Raw genomic sequence first — 19,812 nt, 5'->3', positions numbered from 1 at the left:
GTGTGCTACAGGTCATGGGGTCAAAGAGTCAGACATGACTGAACAACTGAACAACAATAACAGCAGGTGATGGAAATTAATGCAGTTGACTTCCCTGAAGGTAGAAAAACTGTTAATAATAGGCCCAATTTTCATATAGTCACTCGCACAAAATAAATTTTCATTATGCAAAGGAGCTTTAATTTATTCTCCAGTTCTTTTCAACTTTATTTGAATATCCTTATAAAAAGACTTATGTGCTCCAAGTTAAAAGAAACTATATGTGATAGTTGAGAATTACATAGATATAAAATTTGAAGCCTTTGATCTCCAGCACGGTATGACTGTCAAACTGTGTATAAAAATTATCAAAATTTTTACTAAACCTTTGAGATTTAACTTCGCTGACCCCATTGGAGACAGTGTCTCCTTGATCACTGTTCTCTCTGCAGTTTCTTTCCTCTGCCTTAGCACTCGCCCTCTCCTCTCATCATAAATGTACCACAGATACACTCAAAGCTCACTCTTCTCTTCACCGAGGTCCTTGCCTCAAAAGCCACTTCAAAAGAGCTTTTCTACACAATTGTCTCTAACATATAGCCATGCTTGACTATTATTTGTCTTATATGTAAGCATGTGTGTGCAAAATCCCCTCAAAAATTTAGATGAAAAAGGATTTGGTCACCCTCCTCATGCCCCTAGCACACAAGAGACTGCCTAGAATGTGTTCATAATTAGGAAACATTCATGAATAAACTGAGTTGAATATATTCATTCTAATTTTTTACAGATAAGGAAACTGAGGCTGAGAGAATTCAATTCTTTTCAGGGTCTTTAAGGTAAACAAAGATAGATGAGTTTGAAATAAATAAAAGAATTATTTGATGAACCCAGTCCAAAATATATATTTCAGGCAAAATTGAACTCAATGATGGAAAAGTCTAACTCTGATAATCCAATGGGAATAAAAAGGAACTCTCAGAAGAATACTTGTAGTTGGCAGAAGAGATTTAAAACAAAAATATGCAAAAAAAAGAAAGAAAGAAGTATGGGTTCAAGTATGGACGTGCTTTATTGGAGAAACAAAGGAATAGACACGCTAAGTGCTCACGGGGTGGAGATCACAACGCAGATTACAGACCGGCGCATGCAAAGAGCGATCAGGCGATGATCCTGCTGCCCTTCTTCCAACAGCATGGTGTCAGCGTCAGCAACCAAGCTTTTTCTCTGTCAGCTGTGAGTCCAGGAGGGAGGTTAAGGAAGATGCAATCCATCACATGGCTTGAAGCGAGGAAAATAGAAGAGCCTGAATCTTATTGTTCCAAAGTCCAGATGAAATCTGGTCTGTTACTTGCACTTGGAGGGACTCTTATGATCGCCGGGTGGGCATGGTGGCTCAGGGGGGCATTTGTGCTGGCTCACTGGAGGTGGGCCATACACAGGTGGACATGGATGAGGTGGACATGGCTCCACACCTTTTGGAGGTGGGCAAGGCTCATGGCACTTCAGTGGGCACACTATTGGAGGTGGATGGCAGGGCTTTCACTAATGGTTTTGTTGATATGATGTGGATGTGGATGCTGATGGGGATGAGGATGCAGATGGTAAGACATCCTTCCTGGGTCTCAAGGAATCTGAAATACAAACAGACAACATTCCTCATAACGGAGAGTCCTATTGTTAGAATAAGTAGTCGTGCCAACAATTGTCCCATATCTAAGGACTCCTATTGATCCCTAATATAGTCTTTATGGATTTTTGTAGGTACTTCACCCTTTTTCTTTAGCATCTCTTACTCTCAGACCTTCAATCTTTTCTTGTTAATCTCTCATTCTACCACTTTCTAAAGACAAAATTACTTACACAGTTGTTGTGTGAGTACAAACACACACTGAAGAAGAAGAATCTAGATAATAAGATTATAACAAATCCCCAAACAAATCTCTACTTGTTTTTCCCATGGGTTCCTAGTTTTTGGTCTAACTGATCTAACTGCTGGCTTGCAAGGAGAAATGCAAAGGCCCAAATTCAGCACTCAGTGGGGCTGACTGCTGAGAAGAGTGCATTTGAACTAATGTGGGGTGTATTATAGCATAGTGTCTCCTCTCCCTTACTCTCCCTGGATTCTCTCATCACATTAAAAGTCACAATCAAGACTTCAAGACCAAGTATCCAAATTTACCCCTAAATCTTATTGTCTTCTCTTCCCCATAGAGAGCACTAACTGGTTAAAATACAGTCACTTCTACCCTCAGATGAAACTCTGCCAGCCACGTGCCTAAAAGGCCTCTAAGTGTTGTACTCACCAGAGGCTCCAAAGAAGACCTATGACTGAGTGTCACGAAGATAACAGCACTGTGATGGAGATTCCTTTTATTTTATTTTTATTTTTTATTTTTATTTTTACTTTATTTTACTTTACAATACTGTATTGGTTTTGCCATACATTGACATGAATCCACCATGGGTGTATACAAGCTCCCAATCCTGAATCCCCCTCCCACCTCCCACCCCATATCATCTCTCTGGATCATCCCCATGCACCAGCCCCAAGCATCCTGTATCCTGTATCGAACATAGACTGGCACTTCGTTTCTTACATGATAGTATACATGTTTTAAGGACCAAGGAGCTCCACCTAGGGGAACAGCCCAGGACAGGCATGGTGCACTTTTTCCCCACCCCAAATATCATGTGCTTCCAACTCAAAAGTAACTGGCTGCACTCATGCTGATATCACATAGCTCCCTTGTCCATGATCTTCCTCACCCTTCACTGAGGAAGTATAGTTATTCACACAATACTTTGTCTCACACTCCCCTGCCAGTGTCACGCACCACTTAGGAAATTGAGGAATTCTTTGAGAATGGTGTTGCTCCTCTATAATGAGAGGTGGTGTTTCCCTCACTGCCCAGCTCCCCAAGCATCTGGTATGTACGTTATACTACCCCATTCTGTTTCACCTGCGGGACCCAGCTTGTTTCCACTGATGACAGAGACTAGGATTTACTAACCACACATATCTTAATATAGTTTCATAAGTCCTACTTTTGTCTGGCTTTTCTTGAAAATTAAATGACTTAAACACAGCCATAAAGTCTATCTTGATTTTCCAGTGCTACCAATCCCATGCTGAGTGTGTTTTGACCTGAATCCATACATGGGCTTGAGCCGGACAACATGATCCTTCAGTTTTCTAGGTCATAAATCTCAGGCTCTGGCCCCTTCGTGAAGCTCTGAGTTTTCAGATTTATACACTCATCTAGGCTCTGTAGCCCTATGACCATGAGTCACAGTGGTCTACTAGAAACTCAAATTCTTCTCCTTTCATTATCTTTAAAATTGCATCCATCATAAAAATTTGAAAGTTACTCAAAAATTAAACTATCATATATGTCAACCATTCCACATTTGCAACATAGTTTCCCAACAAAACTTAAATCAAGATCTGAAAGAGATATTAACATTTTCAAGTTCACTTCAGCAGTACCCACAGTATTCAAAATATGGAAACAACCTCAACGTTCATTAGAGATGAACAGATAAATAAATGCAGTATATATGATCACTGGATTATTGCTCCATATTAAAAAGAAGGAAATCCTGCCATATGAGAAACATGGGACAATCTGAAAGATGTTATGCCAAGAGAAATAAGCCACATAGACAGATAAATACTGCAAGAATCCCCTTATATGAGGTGTCAAAAACAAGCTCATGGAAGTAAAGAATAGAATAGTAGCTGCCAGTAACTAGGAGGAAAGGAAAACAGGGTGTTGCTAATCAATAGGTATAATATTTCAGCCCTGCAGTTCTGTAGATCAGTTCTACAGATCTGCTTACAACATCATGCTTGTATATAACAACATTGCATTATATACTTAAAATACTGTTAAGAAAATACACCTCATTTTAAGTGTTCTTAATACAATAAACTTTTTTAAAAGATAAACTGATACAGCCACTATGGAGAACAGTATGGAGGTTCCTTAAAACACTAAGAATAAAACTACCATATGACCCAGCAATCCCACTACTGGGCATATGCCCTGAGAAAACCATAATTCAAAAAACACATGTATCCCAGTGTTCATTGCAGCACTATTTACAATAGCCAAGACATGAAATCTACCTAAATGTCCATTGACAGATGAAAGAATAAAAAACTAGTGGTACTTGTATGTAGTGGAATATTACTCAGCCATAAAAAGAAGCAAATCTGAGTCACTTGAACTGAAATGGACAACCCCAGAGCCTATTACACAGAGTGAAGTAAGACAGAAAAAAAAAAACAAGTATCACATATTAACACACATATATGGAATCTAGAAAAAATAGTACCAATAAACAGTATTTGCATGGCAAGAATAGAAATTCAGACATAGAAAAAAATATGTGAACCAGAAGGGGAAGGAGAGGCTGGGATGAATATGAGTGGCATGGTAACATATATGCCTTGCCCTGTATAGAAGTCTAATCGGGAGTTCCTGAGCACAGGGAGCTCAGGCTGGTGCTCTGTGATGACCTAGAGTGGTGCAGTGGAAGATGGGGGTGGGGGCGGGGCTCTAAGAAGAGGGCTCAAATGTGCACTTAAAGCTGATCCATGTTGTTGTAGCGTAGAAACCAACAGAATGTTGTGAAGCAATTAGGCTCCAATTATAAATACATTCTTCAAAAGTAAAGAAATGTGAGCTCTAAAGGTAAAGAAATAAGAATTATGAATAACTACTCACAATAGCTGGTCAATAACGTGAATTGTGCCCCCAAATGTGATAAAGAATATCATTATGTGGAGTAAGGACTCCTTTGCTAAGATCCTTGCCCTGCTCCATTTTCTTCTAACTGGCATCACTGTTAACTAGAGTGTGTCATCTGAAGGCACCATCAGAGTTCTCATCATTTTACTAGTAAGAAAGGCCCTCCCCACTGCCTGAGGGAGGAGCTCACGACTTGTGCTCTTTCTTGGAATATGCTGTGTAGCGTCTATAGTCTTTTTTATCTTCATTGGTTTGTTGTGGTACAGAAAAAAATCAGAGGCATAACCTGGGGGTTTAAACAGTTGGAAATTCTTTAGATTGAGCCCTGGTCCTGATCTCTTTCTCAGTATCTCAGAGAACCAAAATGAGGACAGCTGTGGGTTGTCACTTACATTTCACAAATTAAAGGAGGATAGGGCTTTCTTAAGAAAACAGTTCTAATGAGGTTGCTGACAAGAAAGAGGGATAATTACTTCCTGATAAACAGAAAAAATGATTAAAGGATAGGTGGTCCTCACATTTTTCAAATAATGGATAACTGAAGCATTGTGGCAAATTGAATCTATGATAATCATGTAATATCTACTTGAGAATTTGCTAGATTTTATTAGAAACTGGAAATAGTGGTTAATTAGGAGAGAAACTGACTGTCTGGGGGATGAGTAGAAGAGAGACTAAGTAAGCCATGAGGCAAAGAAGAAATCATCAGCAAATATGCATGCTTGAAGAGTAAAGAACAATGCCTTTAAAATTCCAAGGGAAATTTTTTTTGAATCTACAATTTTACATGGAGACAAACTATTCATCAAATATGAATAATTCCCACAAATACAAAATTCTAACTTTATATTTCTGATGTAGCTTCCTGAGCTTTTGCTACCAAAAACAAAGGTAAAAACCCAAAATGAGAAAGACCCAAAAGACAAAAAATTACAGAAATAATTGAGAGTAATTAAGAGAATGAGAGCCCTAGGGTGACACCTGTTTGGGCTTCCCTGATAGTTCAGTTGGTAAAGAATCTGCCCGCAAAGCAGAAGATCCCAGTTCAATTCCTGAGTTAGGAAGATATGCTGGAGAAGGGATAGGCTACCCACTCCAGTATTCTTAGGCTTCCCTTATGGATCAGCTGGTAAAGAATCCACCTGCAGTGTGGGAAACCTGAGTTAGATTCCTGGGTTGGGAAGGTCCCCCGGAGAAGGGACAGCTACCCACTCCAGTATTCTGGCTTGGAGGATTCCATGGACTATGTAGTCCATGGGGGTCACAAAGAGTCAGACACAACTGAGTGACTTTCACTTTCACTTTTTTTAATTGAAGGAAAATTGTTTAACGTTGTTGTGTTGTTTTCTGCCATATATCAACATGAATCAGAGGTAGGCATACATATGTTCCCTCCCTCTTGAGCCTCTCTCCCAATCCCCATCCCATCTCACCCCCTAGATGGTCACAGAGCATTGGGTTGAGCTCCCTGCCTTCAAACAGTGAAGTCCAGCTAGCTTTCTGTTTTACATATGCCAGTGTATATGTTTCTAGGCTATTTCTCAATCCGTCCTGCCCTCTCCTTCTTGCACTGTCCACAAATCTGTCCTCTCTGTCTGCATCTCAGTTTTTGCCATGCAAATAGGTTCATCAGTGCCACTTTTCTAGACATCATATATATGCATTAATATGATATTTGTTTCTCTCTTTCTGACTTACTTCAGTCTGTATAACAGACTCTAGGTTCATCCAACTCACCAGGACTAACTCACATTTATTCCTTTTTATGTCTGAATAACATTTCATTGTGTATATGTACCACAACTTCTTCACCCACTTATCTGTAAATTGACATCTAGCTTGCTTCCATGTCCAGGCTATTTTTAGTATTGCTGCAATGAACATTGGGGTACATGTGCCTTTTTCAGTTATGGTTTCTTCAATGGATATGCCCAGTATTAGAATTCATGGGTCATATGATAGTTTTAATCCTAATTTGTTTTTTTTTTTAAGAAATCTCCATATAATTCTCCACAGTGGCTGCATCAATTTACATCCCCACCAACAATCCAAGAGGCTTCACTCTTCTCCACAACCTCTCCAGTATTTATTGTTTGTAGATATTTTTGATAGTGGTCATTCTTACCAATGGGAGGTGATATCTCATTGTGGTTTTGATTTGCATTTGTCTAATGATAAGCGATGTTGAACATTTTTTCATGTGCTAATCATCTGTAGATCTTCTTTGGGAAAATTATTTCAGTCTTCTGCCCACTTTTTTATTGCGTTGTTTGTTTTTCTAATATTGAGCTGTATGAGATGCTTGTTTATTTTGGAGTATAATTCTTTGTCAGTTGCTTCATTAGCAATTAGTTTCTTTCATTCTCAGGGTTGTCTTTTCATCCTGTAACAGTTTCCTTTGCTGTGCCAAAGCTTTTAATTTTAATTAGGCCCCATTTCTTTATTTTTGTTTTATTTTCATTACTCTAGGAGGTGGGTCACAGAGGATCTTGCTGTGTTTAATGTCAGAGTGTTCAGCCAAAGTTTTCTTTTAAAAGTTTTATACTTTCTTATCTTACATTCAAGTCATTAATCCGTTTTGAATTTATCTTTCTGTATTGTATTAGGAAGTGTTCCAGTCTCATTCTTTACCCATAGCTGTCCAGTTTACCCATCACCACTTATTGAAGAGACTGTCTTTTCTGTACTCTATATTCTCACCTCCTTTGCCAAAGATAAGGTGCCTATAGGTGCATGGGTTTATCTCCGGGCTTTCTATCTTGTTCCATCAGTCTATATTTCTATTTTTGTGCCAGTACCATACTGTCTTAATGAATGTAACTTTGTAGTAATCCTGAAGTCAGGAGAGTGGATTCTTTCAACTCCTTTTTTCATTCTCAAAATTGCTTTGGCTATTCAGGTTCTTTCACATTTTTATATTATACAACTCATGAAATTATTTGTTATAGTTCTGTGAATAATACAATTGGAAATTTGACAAGGAGTGTATTGAATCTATAGATTACTTTGGTTAGTATAGTCATTTTCACAATATTGATTCTTCAATCCAAAAAAAATGGTTTATCTCTCCATCTGTTTGTATCATCTTTGACATCTTTCATCAGCAACTTGCAGTTTTTTACATACAGCTCTATTGTCTCTTTAGGTGATTTTATTCCTAAGTATATTATTGCTTTTGTGGCATTGGTGAATTGGATTGTTTATTTAATTATTCTTTATGATTTTTCATTGTTAATTTACAGGAGTGGGAAAGACTTCTGTGACTTAATTTTATAACCTGAAAATTTACTAAAATCATTGATTAGCCATAGCAATATTCTGATGGCTACTTTAGGGTTTTCTAAATAAGAATCAAGTCATCTGAAAACAGTGATTGTTTTAAGTCTTCTTTCTAACTAGGATTCTTTTTATTTCTTTTTCAAATTTCCTGTATTAAAGAATATTTCCATCCCTGGGATAAAGACCACTTGGTCATGACATATGATCTTTTTAATGTGCAGTTGATTTCTGCTTGCTACAATTTTATTCAGGATCTTTGCATCTATATTCATCAGTGATATTACCGTGCAATTTTCTTTTTCATGGTATTCTTGTCAGGTTTTGGTATCAGGGTAATGGTTGCCTCAAAAAATGAGTTTGGGACCACAACCCGATCAAAAGTTGGGCAGAAGACCTAAACAGACATCTCTCCAAAGAAGACGTGCCATTTCCTCCTCCAAATAAACACCTGAAAAGATGCTGAACATTGCTCATTATTAAAGAGATGCAAATCAAAACTGCAGTAAGGTCTCATATCACACCAGTAAGAATGACCATTATTAAAATGTTTATAAACAATAAGTACTGGAGAGGATGTGGAGAAAAGGGAACCCTCTTGCACTGCTGGTAGGAATTTAAATTGATACAACCACTATGGAAAAAAAGTATGGAAATTCCTTAAAAAACTAGGAATAAAACTACCATATGACCCAGGAATCCCACTATCCTGAGGAAATAATAATTGGAAAAGACACAAGTGCCTCAATGTTCATTGCAGCAATATTTACAATAGCTAGGACACGCAAGCAACCTAGATGTCCATCAAAAGATGAAAAGATACACAGTCAAATATTACTCAGCTATAAAAAGTAATGTACTTGAGTCAGTTCTGATAAGGTGGATAAACCTAGAGCTTATTACACAAAGTGAAGTAAGTCAGAAAGAGGAAGATATACATGGAATATTAATGCATGTATATGGAATCTAGAAAGATGATACTCATAAACCTGTCTGGAGCAGCAATGGAGATGCAGATCTACAGAACAGAAGTTTGGACACAGTGAAGGAGAAAGACGGGTGGTAAGACCTGGGGGAGTGGCACTGAAACAGGTACATTACCATATGTAAAGTAGGCGACCAGTGGGCATTTGCTGTATGAAACAGGAAATCCTAAACCAGTGCTCTGTGAAAACCCAGAGGTAGGATTAAGAGGGAGAGGGAGGGGAGGTTAAGAGGGAGGGGACATGTGTATACCTATGATTCATGTTGAAATATGCAGAAATCATCAAAATATTGAAAAGTAATTATCTTCCAAATAAAAATAAAATAAAATTTTAAAAAAGTATTTAAACATTCAAATAAATGACTATAAATACTTTAAAATTTTACTTCTAATTTGTGCATTGATGATCAATATGCTTTGTATGACATTATTCTTTGAAACTTATTGATATTTTATTTTTCCCAGTATGTCAGTAGATCTGAGAATTCCATACTTGCTTAAAATATTTACACTATAATTTGGAGTCTTTTTGTTTTTTTTTTTTATTATTTTAAAAAACACCTTTATGAAATGCCAGCTATAAAACGTAGGGTATTTAGGAAATGGTTTGTGGGAGTGGTAATCTACCATCTTCCAAGGTTTCTGAATAAGCATCTTTCATTTTCCACCAAAAAACATAGAGCATAATTATAAGTGCATAATATAAGGAATAATATTTGGAAATACTTATCTCTTAGAAATGATAACATATACCACTTAGATGCTTTTCTTCTCTGACCACTCACTGAATCAAGCTGGAAAGATATTTGCATCTGTGAAAGACTGAATCTTTTGTCAGAAATCTTTAATTCACAAAATTTCTTTGACATTTTTCCTTCATGTCAACACTTTTATGCTCTAATTTTTGAATGCACAATTTAATACATCCCCCAAAGATTGAAGTTTTTAAAACTGTTTATATTTATTCTTGTTTGTTACTTTCCTTTTCTACCAAAATTAAGAAATTGAAAGTGAAATCTCTTATTAGAGTGGTAAATTAATATATTTCTTAAATATTAGATCAATCTTTCATGTTTCCTAAGTTAGAGCAATTTCTAGTTGTAAAGATAAAAAATCTGCACCAAATTCCTACCCAGAGGTATGGAAGGTTTCCCAAAACTACCAAACAATTCTTGAACACTAATTGGGTATCCTACAGTTCAATTTAATTCTGCCACTGTTTATTTGCAGATAGCCTCAAATTCCATAGATTAAGTGTTCAATCCTTCAAGACTAACCTCCTATCCCACTTCAGACACCAGTACAAAGTCCAGGTCGTCTCCTGTGCTTCCGACAAACTAATTACAGACCAGAGGTTCAATGACCCCTTCCTTGGATACAGATGAGCATCCAAACAGAAGACATGCACAGAGGAAATATGCGGCCGGGCACCGAGCTCCCTCGCCCTCTCCAGGTGTGCCACTCTTACTGCAGCTCCAGCTATTTGGATTCTCATCTGCATCTGTTATCCTGTCATTTTATAATAAAGCAGTGAGTGTATGCAAACTATTCCCATGGGTTCTGTGAGCTGCTCGTGGTAAGCAATTTAGCCCAAGGAGGGGGTCATTGAAAATCCCAGAATTTTTATGATGGCTTCATTTTCAGCCCATTTCCCTTCTCAATAAAATTAGAGGCAGGGGATAAAATTCTAAGTTTCTTATTAGATGCTATAAATACTCAAGGAAAATTGGAAGTGGTCAAGGCAGAGATAGGAAGATTGAGCATCAACATCTTAGGAATTAGTGAACTAAAATGGAGGGGAAGTGGTGAATATCATTCAGATGACCATTATATCTACTACTGTGGGCAAGAACCCGTAGAAGAAATGGAGTAGCCCTCATAAGTTAACAAAAGAGTCCACAAGCAGTACTTGGATGCAACCTCAAAAACAACATTATGATCTCAGTTCATTCCTAAGGAAAACAATTTGACATCACAGTAATCGAAGTATGTGCCCCAACCACTGATGCAGGGAATGAAGTTGAGCAGCTTCATGAAGACATACTCTACTCCTTCTAGAACTAGCACCAAAGAAAGATATTCTTTTCATCATAGGGGATTGGAATGCAAAAGTAGGAAGTTAAGAGATACCCGGAATAACAGGCAAGTTTGGCCTTGGAGTACAAAATGAAGCAGGGCTATGGCTAATAGAATGTTGTCAGGAGAATATGCTGATCATTGTAAACACCCTTCTTCAATGAACAATGTAAAAAAATTAAAATAGAGGTAAACAATAGAATGGGAAAGACCAGAGATTCCTTGAAGAAAATTGGTGATACTAAGGGAATATTTCCTGTAAGGATACACAATTAAGAACATAAATGAAAAGGACCTAATAGAAGCAAAAGAAATTAAGGAGAGGTGGCAAGAAGAACTATACACAAAAGGGCATAATAATGCAGATAACCACAATGGTGTGATCGTCCACATAGCACCAGACATCATGGAGTGTGAAATCAAGTGGAACTTCAGTTCAGTTCAGTTCAGTTCAGTTGCTCAGTCATATCCGACTCTTTGCCACCCATGTATTGCAGCACACCAGGCTTCCCTGTCTATCATCAACTCCCACAGTTCACTCAAAATCACATCCATCGAGTCAGTGATGCCATCCAGCCATCTCATCCTCTGTCGTCCCCTTCTTCTTCTGCCTCTAATCCCTCCCAGCATCAGAGTCTTTTCCAATGAGTCAACTCTTCACATGAGGTGGCCAAAGTATTAGAGTTTCACCTTCAGTATTATTCCTTCCAAAGAACACAAACAAAGCTAGTGGAGGTGATGAAATTCCAGCTGAGCTATTTAAAACCCTAATGCTGTTAAAGTGCTGCACTCAATATGTCAGCAAATTCGGAAAGCACAGCAGTGGCCACCAGACTAGAAAAGTTTAGTTTTCATTCCAATCCCAAAGAATGTTCAAACTACCATACAATTGTACTCATTTCACATGCTAGCAAGATTATGCTCAAAATCCTTCAAGCTAGGCCTCAGTAGTATGCGAACCAAAATCTTCAAAATATATAAGCTCAGTTGAAAAAGGCAAAGGAATCTGATATCAAATCGCCAACCATTGTTGAATCATAGATAGATCAAGGGAAATCCAGAAATATATCTACTTCTGCTTCATTCACTATGCTAAAGCCTTTGACTGTATGGATCACAACAAACTGGAAAATTCTTCATGAGACTGGAGTACCAGACCACCTTATTTGTCTCCTGAGAAACCTGTGTGCAAGTCAAGAACAACAGGGAGAACAGGACATGGAACAAAGTTCTGGTTCAAAATTGGGAAAGGAGTATGACAAGGCTGTATATTTAACTTATGCAGTGTACATCATGGAAAATGCCAGGCTTGAAGAATCACAAGTTGGACCAAGATTCCTGGGAAAAATAAAAACCATGGATATGCAGCTGATACCAATATAATGGCAGAAGGTGAAGAGGAAGTAATTTTGATGAGGGTGATAGAAGAGAGTGGCTTGGAACTCAACATAAAAAAAAACTAAGGTCACAGCATCTAGTGACAACATTTCATGGTAAATAGGAGAAAAATTGGAAGCAGTAACAGATTTTATTTTCTTGTGCTCAAAAATCACTGCAGACTGTCACTGCAGTCGTGAAATTAAAAGATGCGTGTTCCTTGAGGAAAGGAATGACAAAACTAGACAATGTTATTAAATACTAGAGATATCACTTTGCCCACAAAGATATGTATAGTCAAAGCTATGCCAAAGAATGCTCAAACTACCGCACAATTGCACTCATCTCCCATGCTAGTAAAGTAATGCTCAAAATTCTCCAAGCCAGACTTCAGCAATACGTGAACTGTGAACTTCCTGATGTTAAAGCTGGCTTTAGAAAAGGCAGAGGAACCAGAGATCAAATTGCCAACATCCGCTGGATCATGGAAAAAGCAAGAGAGTTCCAGAAAAACATCTATTTCTGCTTTATTGACTATGCCAAAGCCTTTGACTGTGTGGTTACAGTAAACTGTGGAAAATTATGAAAGAGATGGGAATACCAGACCACCTGACCTGCCTCTTGAGAAGTCTGTATGCAGGTTAGGAAGCAACAGTTAGAACTGGACATGGAACAACAGACTGGTTCCAAATAGGAAAAGGAGTACGTTAAGGCTGTATATTGTCACCTTGCTTATTTAACTTGTATGCAGAGTACATCATGAGAAACGCTGGACTGGAAGAAACACAAGCTGGAATCAAGATTGCTGGGAGAAATGTCAATAACCTCAGATATGTAGATGACACAACCCTTATGGCAGAAAGTGAAGAGGAATTCAAAAGCCTCTTGATGAAAGTGAAAGAGGAGAGTGAAAAAGTTGGCTTAAAGCTCAACATTCAGAAAACGAAGATCATGGCATCCAGTCCCATCACTTCATGGGAAATAGATGGGGAAACAGTAGAAACAGTGTCAGACTTTATTTCTGGGGGCTCCAAAATCACTGCAGATGGTGACTGCAGCCATGAAATTAAAAGACGCTTACTCTTTGGAAGAAAAGTTATGACCAACCTAGACAGCATATTCAAAAGCACAGACATTACTTTGCCGACTATGGTCCGTCTAGTCAAGGCTATGGTTTTTCCAGTAATCATATATCGATGTGAGAGTTGGACTGTGAAGAGGGCTGAGCACCGAAGAATTGATGCTTTTAAACTGTGGTGTTGGAGAAGACTCTTGAGAGTCCCTTGGACTGCAAGGAGATTCAACCAGTCCATTCTGAAGGAGATTAGCCCTGGGATTTCTTTGAAAGGAATTATGCTAAAGCTGAAACTCTAGTACTTTGGCCACCTCATGTGAAGAGTTGACTCATTAGAAAAGACTCTGATGCTGGGAGGGATTGGGGGCAGGAGGAGAAGGGGACAACAGAGGATGAGATGGCTGGATGGCATCACTGACTCGATGGACGTGAGTCTGAGTGAACTCCGGGAGTTGGTGATGGACAGGGAGACCTGGAGTGCTGTGGTTCATGGGGTCGCAAAGAGTCACACACGACAGAGCGACTGAACTGAACTGAACTGAACAGATGTGATAATTGTTCCAAAAAGAAGGCTGAGCACTGAAGAATTGATGCTTTTGAATTGTGGTGCTGGAGAAAACTCTTGAGAGTCTCTGGGAATGCAAGATCAAACCCTCAATCCTAAAGGAATCAAGCTGAATAGTCATTGGAAAGACTGCTGCTGAAGCTGAAGCTCCAATACTTTGGCTGCCTAATGCGAAGAACTGACTCATTAGAAAAGGCCCTGAAGCTGGGAAAGCTGGAAAGCAAAAGGAAAAGGGGGTGAGAAAGGATGAGATGGCTGGGTAGCATCACCAAATCAATGGACATGGTTTTCAGCAAACTCTGGGAGAGAGTGGAAGACAGAGGAGTTTTGGGGGGACCTTATTCTAAATAATACTATTATAATCACATTTTGAGGTACATTTAACATTACATACTTACTGTGAGTAGTTATTCATAATTCTTATTAGTTTTTCTACCTTTTCAAGCTCACATTTCTTTTCTTAAAATTTATTTTTAATTGGAGGGTAATTGCTATATGATATTCTGTTGGTTTCTACCATACAACAATGTGGATCAGCTTTAAATACACATAAAACCCCTCCTCCTTGTGCTTCACTTCCACCACACTGCCCCTCACTTCTTTAGATGGTCACATAGCACAACGTTGAGCCCCATATGCTCTACATCAGTTTCCCATCAGTCATGTATTCCATACATGGCAATGCATGTATTTTAATCCTACCTTCTCAATTTGCCCCATAAATTGTTTCTCCTGCTGTGTTCACAACTCCATTCCATAAGTCTGCATTTCTATTCTTGCCCTGAAAAGAGGTTCATCAGTACCATTCATCTAGATTCCATGTATATGCATAAATATAGGCTATTTGTTTTTCTGACTTACTTCACCCTGTACAACAGGCTCTAGATTTGTCCACTTAGGTTCAACTAACTCAGATTTATTCCTTTTTATGGCTGAGTAATATTGCATTGTAAATATATGTAACTTCTTTATCCATTAATGTGTTGATGGAGATCTAGCTTGCAATTGGAAAAAGTTCTGCAATGAACTCTGGGTACATGTGTTTTGAATTATGTTTTTCTCAGAGCCTATGCCCAAAAGTGGAATTTCTGGGTCATATGTTAGTTTTAGTCCTAGTTTGCTAGAGAATCTTCATACTGTTCTCCATAGAAGCTTTATCAATTTCCTTTTTGAAAAGTTTTATTGTGTTAAGAAATATCAATAACCTCAGATATGCAAATGATACCACCCTTAAGGCAGAAAGCGAAGAAGAACTAAAGAGCCTCTTGATGAAAGTGAAAGAAGAGAGTGAAAAAGTTGGCTTAAAACTCAACATTCAGAAAACTAAGATCATGCCATCTGGTCCCATCATTTCATGGCAGATAGATAGGGAAACAGTGGAAACAGTGAGAGACTGTATTTTCTTGGGCTCCAAAATCACTGCAGATGGTGACTGCAGCCATGAAATTGAAAGACGCTTGCTCCTTGCAAGAAAAGTTATGACCAAATTAGACAGCATATTAAAAAGCAGAGGCATTACTTTGCCAACAAAGGTCTGTCTAGTCAAAGCTATGGTTTTTCCAGTAGTCATTCATGTATGGGTGTGAGAGTTGGACTATAAAGAAAGCTGAGCTCTGAAGAACTGATGCTTTTGAACTGTGGTGTTGGAGAAGACTCTTGAGAGTCCCTTGGACTGCAAGGAAATCCAACCAGTCCATCCTAAAGGAGATCAGTCCTGAATATTCTTTGGAAGGACAAATGCTGAAGCTGAAACTCCATACTTTGGCCACCTGATGTGAAGAACTGACTCATTGGGAAAGACCCTGATGCTGGGAAAGATTGAAGGCAGGAGGAGAATGGGATTACAGAGGATGATATGGTTGGATGGCACCACCAACTCAATGAACAAGAGTCTGAGTAAACTCCAGGAGTTGGTGATGGACAGGAGGCCTGGCGTGCTGCAGTCCATGGGGCTGCAAAGAGTCGAAAACAACTGAGCAACTGAACTGTACTGATTGTGTTAAGAACATTTAACATGAGATGTATTCTCTTAACAATATTTTAAGTGTATATAGTGTTTTTATATACAAGCTTTATATAGTAAATAGATATCTCAAACTGGTTCACCTTGCAGGACTGAAATATTATACCTATTGATTAGCAAAACCCTGTTTTCCTTTCCTCAAAGTTTCTGGCAACTACTATTCTGTTCTTTACTTCAGTGAGTTTGACTCGTTTTGATACCTCATATAAGGGGATTCATGCAGTATTTGTCCTTCTTTGTCAGGACTTTGGCAGGACTTTGTCCTTTGGCAGGTTGCTTCATGTTGTCTCATATGGCAGAGTTTCTCTCTTTTTAAGGAGGGATAATAATCCATTGTGTGTGTGTGTGTGTGTGTGTTGTGTGTGTGTGTGTGTATATATATATAAACACACTACATTTTATTTATCATTTCATCTGCTGATGGACACTTGAGTTGTTAGCACATCATGGCTACTGTGAGTACTGCTGAAATGAAGTTGGAAGTGCTAATGTTTTCAAGATCCTGACTTAGATTATGTTGGATAAATACAAAATGTGAAATGGGTAAATCATATGATAATTCAATGTTTTCTGTTTTCAATTTTTGAGTAGCCTTCATATTTTTCATAATAGTTGAACCATTTTGCCATCCCACTAGCAGGTACAAGTGTTCTTTATATCTTCACAACCTTACCAAAGTTTGTCAGTATTTTTTTTAATAGTCATTCTAACAGGTGTGAAGTGAAATGTCATTGTGTTTTTGATTAGCATTTTCCTGTTATCAGTAGTGAATTAAACTCCTTTTCATGTACCTGTGGTTATTTATATGTCTTCTTTAAAGAGAACTTTACTCACGTCCCTTGCCTATCTAAAACTAAGGTTGTTAAAAATACTTGCTATTATGTTGTAGAAGTTTCTTATATATTTTGGAAATTAACATCTTTCAGATATATGGGCACTCATATGTCCTTAAGACTGACTGTGTAATGTGCCTCTTATTAGGCATCTTATTGCTTTTGTATCCAAATTTTGGGGCAGGTATAGTTTTTATCTCTAATTACAACTGTGAAAGTGAACTGATCTTCATGGAGGTTGGAAAATGTTTAATGTCATAAAGTGCAGGTACCTATAGATGTACAAAATGAAGCAGCGCAAAGGCTAACAGAGTTTTGCCAAGAGAATGCACTGGTCATAGCAAACACCCTTTTCCAACAACACAACAGACAACTCTACACAAGGACATGGCCAATTGGTCAATACCAAAATCAGATTGATTATATTCTTTGCAGCTGAAGATGGAGAAGCTCTATACAGTCAGCAAAAACAAGACTGGGAGCTGACTGTGGCTCAGATCATTAACACTTTATTGCCATATTCAGACTTAAATTGAAGAAAGTAGGGAAAACCACTAGGCCATTCAGTAAGACCTAAATCAAATCCCTTATGATTGTACAGTGAAAGTGACAAAAAAAATTCAAGGGATTAGATCTGATAGAGTACCTGAAGAACCATGGAAGGGGGTTTGTAACATTGTACAGGAGGTAATGATCAAGACCATTCCCAAGAAAAAGAAATGTAAAAAGGAAAAATGGTTATCTGAGGAGGCCTTACAAATAGCTGAGAAAAGAGAAGTGAAAGGCAAAGGAGAAAAGGAAAGATACACCCATCTGAATGCAGAGTTCCAACAAATAGCAAGGAGAGATAAGAAAGCCCTCCTCAGTGATCAATGCAAAGAAATAGAGAAAAAAAAAAAATAGAATGTGTAAGACTAGAGATATCTTCAAGAGAAGACACCAAGGGAACATTTCATGTAAAGATGGACACAATAAAGGAGAGAAATGGTATGGACCTAATATAAGCAGAAAATATTAAGAAGAGGTGGCAAGAATACACAGAAGAACTATACAAAAAAGATATTCATGACCCAGACAATCACGATGGTATGATCACTTACCTAGAGCCAGACAGCTGGAATGTGAAGTCAAGTGGGCCTTAGGAAGCATCACTATGAACAAAGCTAGTGGAGGTGATGGAATTCTAGCTGAGTTTTTCCAAATCCTGAAAGATGATGCTTTGAAAGTGCTGCACTCAATATGCCAGCAAATTTGGAAAACTCAGCAGTGGCCACAGGACTGGTAAAGGTCAGTTTTCATTCCAATCCCAAAGAAAGGCAATGCTAAAGAATGTTCAAACTACCACACAATTGCACTCATCTCACATGCTAGCAAAGTAATACTGAAAATTCTCCAAACTGGACTTCAACAGTACATGAACCAAGAACTTCCAAATGTTCAGGCTGGATTTAGAAAAGGCAGAGAGGGAAGGTGGTCCCAAGATGGTGGAGGAATAGGATGGGAAGACCACTTTCTCCCCAACAAATTTATCAAAAGATCTTTTGAATGTTGAGCAACTTTCACAAAACAACTTCTGAACACTGGTGGAGGACACCAGGCACCCAGAAAGGCAGCCCAATCTCTTCAAAAGGAGGTAGGATAGATTATAAAAGATGAAAACAGAGATAAGGGATTTAGGGATGGAGACCCGTCCTGGAGAGGGAGTCATGGAGGAGAAGTTTCCATACAATAGGAAATCCTCTCACAAGTGTGTCTGTGGGGTACTTTGAAATCTCAGAGGGCAGCATAATGAGAAAAAAATGCACAGAATATGTGCCAGCTGCAACTATTAGCAGAGAAGTGGCTCAGCCACTCACATCCACCAGCAGCAACTGGGGACTGCTCAGGGAGGTGTGGGGTGCATTGTTGGTCCTTAGGGTAAGGACTGGCCTTGAGTGCCCTGAGGAAAATCTGAGGGGGCTAAGGTGACATAGCAACCCAAATCATGGGATGGCCAGAGAGACAAAAAAAATTTTTCTAAACAAACACACAAACAAGCCCCTTTCCATTGAAAGACTCTAAGGCTGCATGGTGACCCCTGGTGTGCTCATAGAACAAAGGATTGTGCCCTGGCAAATACTAAAGGAGAGTAGCTGTATGCCATTTAGGGCCCTCTTGTCACTGGAGGCAGAGAGGCAGGTGTGCCACAGACAGAGCCGAAAGGCAAGTGGCCGCTACTATCTCGGCCCTAGAGTTCACAGTTTCCACCAAACTGTGAGAAGGCTGCCAGTTGCTAATCACATCTTCCTGGGATCCTGGATGGTTCACATCTGCCAGAAGTGTCACAGCCTGAGATCAGCTCCTCAGAGGAGACACATGGTACACCTGGGATTCTGCCTTTGCAGCACACTCAGGAAACTGAGTGGCCGGGACTAGGGAGGTGCATAAGATGCATGGCTCACCTGGGACAGTGTGCTGGCCAAGCACCCAGTCACCTGAGTGGCTTGGACCTGGGAAGGGCACAAAACACACAGCCCATCTGGGTCTATGCCCTTGCAGCCACCCAAGAACCTGAGAGGTTTAGACCTGGGAAGTACATAAAAAGCAGGGCCCACTTGGGACAGTCCCCTTACAGAGCACCCTGGAGCCTGAGCAGTGTGGACCCAGAAAGTACATGCTGCCTTGGGCTGTGGCAAACCTAGCATGGTCCATGCACTGCAAACACTTCCCAACATGCCAGTGATATTTGTTTGCAGGTTTCCTCCCTCTTTCCAGCACAACTGAACAGTGAGCCTAAACAAGTGGCCACCTTTGCCACCTCGTGTCAGGGCAGAAATTAGACACTGAAGAGACTTGCAAACAGAGGAAGCCAAAATAAACAAAGAAG

The sequence above is a fragment of the Capricornis sumatraensis genome, chromosome 2 (genome assembly GCF_032405125.1).
Source record: "Capricornis sumatraensis isolate serow.1 chromosome 2, serow.2, whole genome shotgun sequence".
Lineage (NCBI taxonomy): Eukaryota > Metazoa > Chordata > Mammalia > Artiodactyla > Bovidae > Capricornis > Capricornis sumatraensis.
Note: the sequence above shows the minus strand (reverse complement) of the source record.